Source organism: Hibiscus syriacus, unplaced genomic scaffold (assembly GCF_006381635.1).
Source record: "Hibiscus syriacus cultivar Baekdansim isolate YM2019G1 unplaced genomic scaffold, ASM638163v2 tig00110202_pilon, whole genome shotgun sequence".
In the NCBI taxonomy this organism is placed as follows: Eukaryota; Viridiplantae; Streptophyta; class Magnoliopsida; order Malvales; family Malvaceae; genus Hibiscus; species Hibiscus syriacus.
The window spans coordinates 807,856-817,283 of NW_024062625.1; the positions used below are offsets into that span (position 1 = coordinate 807,856).

The window sequence follows — 9,428 nt, forward strand, 5'->3', positions numbered from 1 at the left end:
AAAAATTATATATAATGTGTTCATGTTATAATTATTTTTAAAATATTATGTTTATTTAAATTTTGATATATTTAAACATTATTTTATGTAAACTTTGACACAATCATATATTCATTGTTATTCGACCAACCGTGCTTGGGAGGTTAAATTTCAATAGACTCCCCATTCTGGCAATACAGTTGCTGACAAACTGACTAAGCTCGCCTTGCCTCATCGCTTCAACCTGCTGTTATTCGACTCTCTCCCAGTGAAAGTTGTGGACCTGCTCTCCTCTGATATTAGCTCTCTCCATGAAGTCACTGATCTGCAATGTTAGCCTAATGTCTTATGCTCCTTTCAATTCAATATATATATATATTATTTCTATATCATATTTTGTTTATATAATTTTTTATAATATTTTAATTTTAATTACAAATTAATTTACTTAAAATTAAATAATTCCAATTATCATATATTGATTAAAAATTTACAAACTAATTTACTAAAAATTAGTGTGCTATTGACACCTAGCCTGAAATTTGGTTGGACTTTAAGTAATGTGTCCGCTCTTGTTTGTCGTGTATTTGTGTTAGTGATAATGTTTTATTTTTATTTCTGTTCAGCACTTACGTACCACATAATACTTCCTGACCTCCATCTTAACAATTTTATCCTTTTTACATATTTTTTTCTTCAGTCATTTATCCCATTGTACTTCTAGTTTAATTATCTTTATATTTAAAATTTTAAGATTACAATGATTTTAATAATATACTTAAAAATCAAACCATTTAACCACGATGAACTTGGAAAAATCATTCAATAAGACTACTCCTTTTCAGCTTTCTAAATTACTTAAATTGCCACTTGATGTTCCCATTTTTTTTTAACAATTCGCATACTGGATATTGCCATACATTTGATGTGTATTATGTTCTTATTGAAAAACTTGGGGCAGCTAAGGACTTTAAGGTCATAATAAGTTATTGACGCAATTGAAAGAAAAAGGGGTCGTTTTTAGAGAATCCCTCTTCCTTTTGATCATGAAATGTTATGGACGAGCCGGTTTTCCTGGTCAGGCTACTAGATTGTTATTGGATATGAAGAGTGTTTATTTGTGTGAACCAACATTTAGGTCTTACAATACTGTCTTAAGTATTCTGGTAGCTGGGAAATGTCACAAGGTTACTCTGAATGTTTTTTTATGACATTGAATAAGGGTATATCTCCCAGTGTTCATACATTTGGTTTGTGTAATGAAATCCCTTTGTATGGATAACGAAGTAGATTCTGCACGCTCACTGCTTAGGGATATGACCAGACGTGCTGAGCGAAATGTCGGCAAAAGGAGTCGGCTTTAATACTGTTGTGTATAATACCCTAATGAATGCAGTATGCAATGATGGTAAAATCCATCATTGGCGGGAAATGTTTGATGAAATGTCTAGAAAAGGGCAAGCCTGATATGTCTACATTTAATTCACTAATATCTGGTTTATGCAAGGTCAATCAAATGGAAGTGGCATTGGATCTCTTTCACAGGATGATGGTTGAGGGTGTTAATGCCAACAAAGTAACATACAACACTCTGATTGTGTTTATCTAAGGTGGGTGAGATCAAAGCAGCACTTAAGCTTGTAAATGAAATGTTATTTATGTTGAAATGTCAAAGCTTGGAAAATTGGTTCAAGTTAGGCACCTAATATTGTAATGTCAAAATTAGGTGCAACAATGTCAAAATTAGGTGCAATAATATTTGAAAATTAAATGGGTAAATTATAAACTTTAGTCACAAAACTTTAGGGTATTTATAAGATTAGTCCTTAAGTTTCAAATATAAATACCCTAGCTCATTTAGCTTCTAAACTATCCCAAGCATTCTAGCTTTCTTCCAATACTAGAGAATTTAGAGAGTTTCTTGAGAGTTATTTTCTCCTTTTTATCAAAAGAGAATTATCATTGTTTTCTCCTTGGTAGATCGAGAGAGGTTGTAATTCCTATTTTCTCATAGTGAAATTCTTCTACCGTTGCCCGTGGTTTTTACCCTAAATTTTTAGGGGTTTTCCACGTAAATTTTGTGTCTCTTTTATCTTCATTTTATTTTCTCAAATTATCAGTTGCGATTTTGCTCTATCGATAGTCTCTTCCGCAACAATTGGTATCAGAGCTAGATTAGAGTGTGTAATATCTGTTATTGTCTTTGTGGTTGCCACCAAAAGGTGGATCCTCCAACATAAGAAAGTAAGAAGTTATTACCCATTCTTTGAAGGTTCCAGAGAACTATTCACGATAGTGAAATAGTGGAGCTATCCGTAAACGAAGCAATGGCAACGAAATTTGATATTGAAAAGTTCAATGGGAGAAATTTCTCACTGTGGAAATTGAAGATGAAGGCCATCCTGAGGAAAGACGGGTGTCTAGCGGTTATCAATGAAATGCCGATGGATTTCGCAGATGACAACAAATGGAACGAGATGGACGGAAATGCTATGGCAAACTTTAATCTAGCATTAGCAGATGAAGTATTGTCAAGCATCGAGGAGAAGAAGACAGCTAAAGAGATATGGGATCATCTCACCAAATTGCACGAGGCCACATCGTTGCACAATAAAATTTTCCTTAAGAGGAAATTGTACACTCTTCGGATGTCAGAATCTACTTCAGTGACGGATCACTTAAACACACTGAACACTTTATTTTCTCAGCTTACATCCTTAAGCTGTAAAATAGTAGAACAAGAACGTGCTGAACTTCTACTTCAAAGTCTACCGGATTCGTATGATCAACTCATCATCAACTTGACAAACAATAATGTCACCAGTCTAGTCTTCGATGACGTTGCAGTTGTTGTTCTACAAGAAGAAAATCGGCACAAGAACAAGGAAGACAGACAAGTAAATCTGCAACAAGCAGAAGCATTGACAACGATGAGAGGGAGATCAACGGAACGTGGCCAAAGCAGCAGTCACAAACATGGTAGATCGAAGTCGAGGAGCAAGAAAAATTTAAAGTGTTATAACTGTGGAAAGAAGGGTCATTTGAAGAAGGATTGTTGGAGTCTAAATAAAAACTCTAATCCACAAGGCAATACCGCAAACACTTCAGATGATGGAGATGCTTTATGCTGTGAAGCATCAACCACCGTGGAAGGAAGAAAACAATTTGCAGATATATGACTCATTGATTCGGGAGCGACATATCACATGACCTCAAGAAGAGAATGGTTCCATCATTATGAACCTGTCTCAGGAGGATCTGTGTATAGTTGCAATGATCATGCCTTAGAGATCGTTGGTGTGGGAACCATCAAATTGAAGATGTATGATGGAACAATTAAAGTTGTTCGAGATGTGCGGCACCTGAAAGGTCTGAAGAAAAATTTATTATCCTACGGATTGTTGGATAATAATGCTAGCAAGATTGAAACACGGAAAGGAATCATTAAGGTGTTCCGTGGAGCGCTTGTGGTGCTGAAAGGTGAAAATATAGCTGCAAACTTGTACATGTTGAAGGGAGAGACATTGCTAGAAGCAGAAGCCTCTGTTGCCTCATGTAGTTCATATTCTGCAATACTATGGCATAAGAAACTTGGACACATGTCAGAACAAGGAATGAAAGTCCTTGTGGAGCAAAAGCTACTTCCAGGCTTAACAAAAGTTTCACTTACTTTATGTGAGCATTGCATAACAAGTAAGCATCACTGGTTGAAATTCAACACATCAAATTCTAGAGGCAAAAGTGTTCTAGAACTGGTTCACTCTGACGTATGGCAAGCCAGTTACATCCCTAGGCGGAGCAAAATATTTTGTCTCATTTATTGATGACTACTCTAGGAGATGTTGAGTGTACCCTATTAAGAAGAAGTCCGATGTGTTTTCAACTTTCAAAAACTTCAAAGCGCGGGTGGAACTTGATTTTGGAAATAAAATCAAGTGTTTCAGAACAGATAATGGAGGAGAATACACAAGCGAAGAATTTGATGACTTTTGCAGGAAAGAAGGCATCAAAAGATAGTTCACAGTGGCGAACACTCCTCAACAAAATGGAGTGGCAGAGCGGATGAACAGAACCTTGTTAGAAAGAACAAGAGCAATGTTGAGGGATGCAGGCCTAGAAAAATCATTCTGGGCAGAAGTAGTCAATAACGCCTGTTATTTGGTGAATCGAGCTCCATCAACTGCAATAGAACTAAAGACACAAATGGAGATGTGGACTGGTAAACCAGCTGATTATTCAAACCTCCATGTATTTGGAAGTATTGTGTACGTGATGTACAATGCCCAAGAAATTTCAAAGCTGGATCCAAAATCCAGGAAATGCAAATTCTTGGGGTATGCTGATGGTGTAAAGGGGTATCGCTTGTGGGATCCCACTGCCCTTAAAGTGATCATTAGCAGGGATGTTATCTTTGTAGAAGATAAACTATAAAGAAAAGAAGACGATGATAGCGCTGAAAAGTCAAAGACTACTCAGATACATGTGGAAAAAGAGTTTGAAGAAGGAGATTCTTCTGCAGAACCAGCACATGATGAACAAGAACCAGAGAGTTCTGAAGCTCCAACAACTCGTCAATCAGATCGTGTGAGAAGACGTCCCAATTGGCACTCAGATTATGTTATAGAAGGAAATGTTGCATACTGCCTTTTAACAGAGGACGGTGAGCCATCAACATACCAGGAGGCAATAAACAGCTCAGATGCTTCACTGTGGATGATGGCGATGCAAGAAGAAATCGAAGCCCTTCATAAAAATAATACATGGGACCTTGTGCCACTACCACAAGGAAGGAAGCCAATTGGTAACAAATAGGTTTTCAAAATCAAGCGAAATGGTGACGATCAAGTTGAGAGGTATCGTGCAAGACTGGTGGTCAAAGGATATGCTCAGAAAGAAGGTATTGATTTCAATGAAATTTTTTCTCTTGTGGTTCGACTAACAACAGTTCGAGTAGTCTTGGCAATGTGTGCTACATTGAATTTACATTTGGAACAGCTAGATGTTAAAACAGCTTTTCTTCATGGAAATCTTGAAGAAGAGATTTATATGCTCCAGCCTGAAGGTTTTGAAGAAGACGAAAAGAAGAACTTGGTTTGCAGGTTGAACAAATCTCTGTACGGTCTAAAGCAGGCGTCGAGGTGTTGGTATAAGAGATTTGATTCCTTCATTATGTGCCTTGGATACAACAGACTTAATGCAGACCCTTGTGCTTATTTCAAGAGGTCTGGTGATAACGATTTTGTTATATTACTGTTGTATGTGGATGACATGTTGGTTGCAGGACCCAACAAAGATCATATTGAAGAATTGAAGGCACAACTGGCTAGGGAATTTGAAATGAAGGACTTGGGATCAGCAAACAAGATTCTAGGGATGCAAATTCACCAAGACAGAAGTAATAGGAAGATTTGGCTTTCACAAAAGAATTACTTGAAGAAAATCTTGTCACGATTTAGCATGCAAGATTGTAAGCCAATTTCTACCCCTCTTCCTATTAACTTCAAATTATCCTCCAGTATGAGTCCTAGCAGTGAAGAAGAAATGATGGAGATGTCTCGAGTACCGTATGCATCAGCAGTGGGAAGTTTAATGTTCGCTATGATATGCACAAGACCAAACATTGCACAAGCAGTGGGAGTGGTTAGTCGGTACATGACGAATCCAGGCAAAGAGCATTGGAATATTGTAAAGAGGATCCTAAGATACATCAAAGGGACCTCAAATATTGCATTATGTTACGGAAGATCAAACTTACTAATCAATGGGTATGTAGATTCTGACTATACAGGGGATTTGGATAAAAGCAAATCTACTACAAGATATGTGTTCAAAGTTGCTGGTGGAGCTGTAAGCTGGGTTTCAAAATTGCAGTCAGTTGTGGCTACGTCCACAACAGAGGCATAATATGTAGCAGCTACACAAGCCAGTAAAGAAGCAATTTGGTTGAAGATGCTATTGGAGGAGCTTGGGCACAATCAAGAGTATGTCTCTCTGTTTTGTGATAGTCAAAGCGCCTTGCATCTAGCAAGGAATCCAGCATTTCATTCAAGGACTAAGCACATACGAGTTCAGTACCATTTCATTCGTGAAAAGGTGGAAGAAGGAACGGTAGATATACAAAAGATCCATACCAAAGACAACATAGCAGATTTCATGACGAAGGCGGTCAACGCTGATAAATTTACCTGGTGTCGATCCTCTTGTGGCCTGTCAGAGACGTAAGCAACATGATGGTACAAGGTAGAAAGAATGGTGTGAAGATATGATTGTTCCAATCAAATCTTCAAGTGGGAGATTGTTGAAATGTCAAAGCTTGGAAAATTGGTTCAAGTTAGGCACCTAATATTGTAATGTCAAAATTAGGTGCAACAATGTCAAAATTAGGTGCAATAATATTTGAAAATTAAATGGGTAAATTATAAATTTTAGTCACTAAACTTTAGGGTATTTATAAGATTAGTCCTTAAGTTTCAACTATAAATACCCTAGCTCATTTAGCTTCAAAACTATCCCAAAGCATTCTAGCTTTCTTCCAATACTAGAGAATTTAGAGAGTTTCTTGAAAGTTGTTTTCTCCTTTTTATCAAAAGAGAATTATCATTGTTTTCTCCTTGATAGATCGAGAGAGGTTGTAATTCCTATTTTCTCATAGTGAAATTCTTCTACCGTTGCCCGTGGTTTTTACCCTAAATTTTTAGGGGTTTTCCACGTAAATTTTGTGTCTCTTTTATCTTCATTTTTATTTTCTCAAATTATCAGTTGCGATTTTGCTCTATCCGATAGCCGTCTTCCGCAACAATTTAGAGGATGCCCTCTTGATGAAACCACTTACAATGGCCTAATAAAAGCCCTTTGTCAAGCTGGGGCAATCGAAAAGGCCTGGGATTGTTTGAAGAAATGATAAGGAAAGGATTTGTTCCAAGTAACATATCTTGTAATATATTAATACACGGCTTTTGTAAGGATGGGAAAGTCAATATTGCACTCGAATTTCTAAGAGAAATGATTCATCGAGGTTTAATGCCAGATCTGATAAACGGTTTAAGTAGAGCTGGACGTATAAGGGAGACTTTAATTTTGTTTGACAAATTAGAAGCTGAAGGAATTTATCCCGATGCTATTACTTGTAATACTTTGATCCGCTGGCGTTTCAAAGGGGGCGTGTTTGATGAGGCCTGTTTACTTCTACAAAGAGGGGTGGAATTTGGCTTCAAACCCAATGATGTGACTTGGTTTATATTAGTCAGCAATTGTCTCAAAGACTGTCAAAAGGAGAGTTTTTCATCTCCATATAATGCCTAGAAAGAAATTTATGCTGTTTAAAGATGCTGTCTCGTTTTGCCTTGGAATATGCTAGCAAGTCAGAGAGAGTTGGTCTTCAAATTTGTCCAGCCAATGTTCATATTCCCTCCATTTGGAAAAATGAGCATTTTCTTTTCCCTTTGGCTCTTATTGTAACCTGCAATTGGTTAGTAAGGCAATGCTATGGAAGAAACCAATTGGTCATTGTTGAAGCTTTGCAGTTTATTAAGGTAATTTTAACTAATATCCAGTACAGCGAATTAGACTCTGTATATTGATGTTATCGTTAGCCATTTAAAATAACTTTTCATCAACATTCAAATCCGATGGATGAATTGATCTACTTTGGGATCAGTGACTGCCACATTTCTATTAGGTGTGCGGTGTGCCTTCTGGTATTTGTCAAGCTTTAAATTGTTCCATTCTGTCATCTGTCTTTTCCTAAACTTATAGATTTTGAAGAACGGTACTTTATCTTTCAAATATTGATAACATTTAATGAATTAAATAACATGTTTGAAATGTTTTAAGAACATTCCAAGACACAACCTAAGATGACTGCAAAACTCCATTGAACTGATTGACTCAAAATTGATGAGCTTGCACCTAATATGTGATTGTATGTCATATCTTCAAGTTTAATAGAAGACTTGTTTCTATGAAGTTTTCCTGTATGATGGTTGTGTTTGTGCTGGCTTAAGTATATGTGTCGTTTAACACCGGGATGGAGCCAGCATTGAGGGGTGGGGGGGGAATCTTTTTGAAAATTAGTTGCACGGGATACATGTATATTTGGATCTAGTAAGATATTTGTTTAAAATCACCTTCATATATATATATATGTAAATATGTTTAAAATCCTTTTGGTTTCGTTAAAATGGCATATGAAGTTTTGGAGTTTCTTGATTCCATTTTTTAACTTTTATCTTTGGATTTTTAACCGTTCTTCTAGCAATAGTCATATAGAAAGAGCAAGTGGTCTCTATGCTATCTATATGCTTAATGTTTTCTGTTGTCTGTTGCATTATTTATGTTGGAAGAGTGCTGGACTGTTAGTTCTTGTGGATAGGGATCAAACTATGGCAACCTCAACATATATTGAAAAGAATTCTCTCATATGCTATACCTTCTTTCTGTGACAGGATTCCTGTTCTGTCCTAAGCTTTGAGATTCATTGTTTGCCCCCCACCCCCCACCCCAAAAAAAAGACGAAAAAAAACTGTTGAGAATAACATGCATTGCTTTTTGCGAGTGAAGTTGGCTTTGATAGCAACCGTGGAGATGCATTGGCATTGTGGATTTTTAATTTCATTTTGTTCATGGTTTATATATTTCCGTTCATGTCATTGAAGATATCCTTGAGTAATCTATGTTGATCTATTTCATGCTTATGTGCTGATTTCCTCTCTCATTTTATTTCCATCTTTCATAGGCCGATGCTGCAAATTTGAGGAAGTACTATAGATGGAGCTTTAAGGAAAATGGTTAATTGCTGGCAATATTCAAGTATTGGGTCCTCCCTACATATTCATTCTTTCAAAATCAGGATAAGATTCTTCGGAAGATATTTAGCCATTTGCATCAAGCTCCAACTTCCTTCTTGCACATATGCCATTAAGATGGAATCCATAGCTGAGGTCCAAAATAACAACACTTGGAAAGCAAATTTGGAGACCGTCGGCTTAATTCCTTGCATCTATGACTATGGATGCTGCATGCTGAGGTTCCAACCCATAAATGCCTACAATTTGTAGCTTTTCTTTCGGCTTAAAGCTATAAACTTTCGGTGGAACTAAGAAATCTGCTTTCATGTATTGATATTTATTTATTTATTTTAAAAAGGGAAAATAAAAGCTACGTATGGAAGTGCCAACTTCTATGGTGATACTTATAATTTTTATAGCAACTTATTACTGTTATCCCATTCGAATAAATCTTAAAATTGAATATTGATGTGATTCAAATATGAATTTTGTTTATATTTATTTTTTACTATACACAAGAATTTGATCCACTTAGCATGCATTTTATCAAAGCAAAGTATTGTAATGCTGGACCAAACGACCTCTAATATTAATGGCCAAAAAAACGTCTATGAAAACCTAGAGGTCGTTCATCGGAAAATATTCTCTAAATTTGATTAAAAA

General features: G+C 36.3%; 1 pseudogene; it reads left to right on the plus strand.

Annotated features, from left to right (window-relative positions):
* The first annotated feature begins 782 nt into the window (after nt 1-782).
* On the plus strand, nt 783-7,605 carry LOC120218963 (annotated as a pseudogene).
* Nucleotides 7,606-9,428: the final 1,823 nt, after the last annotated feature.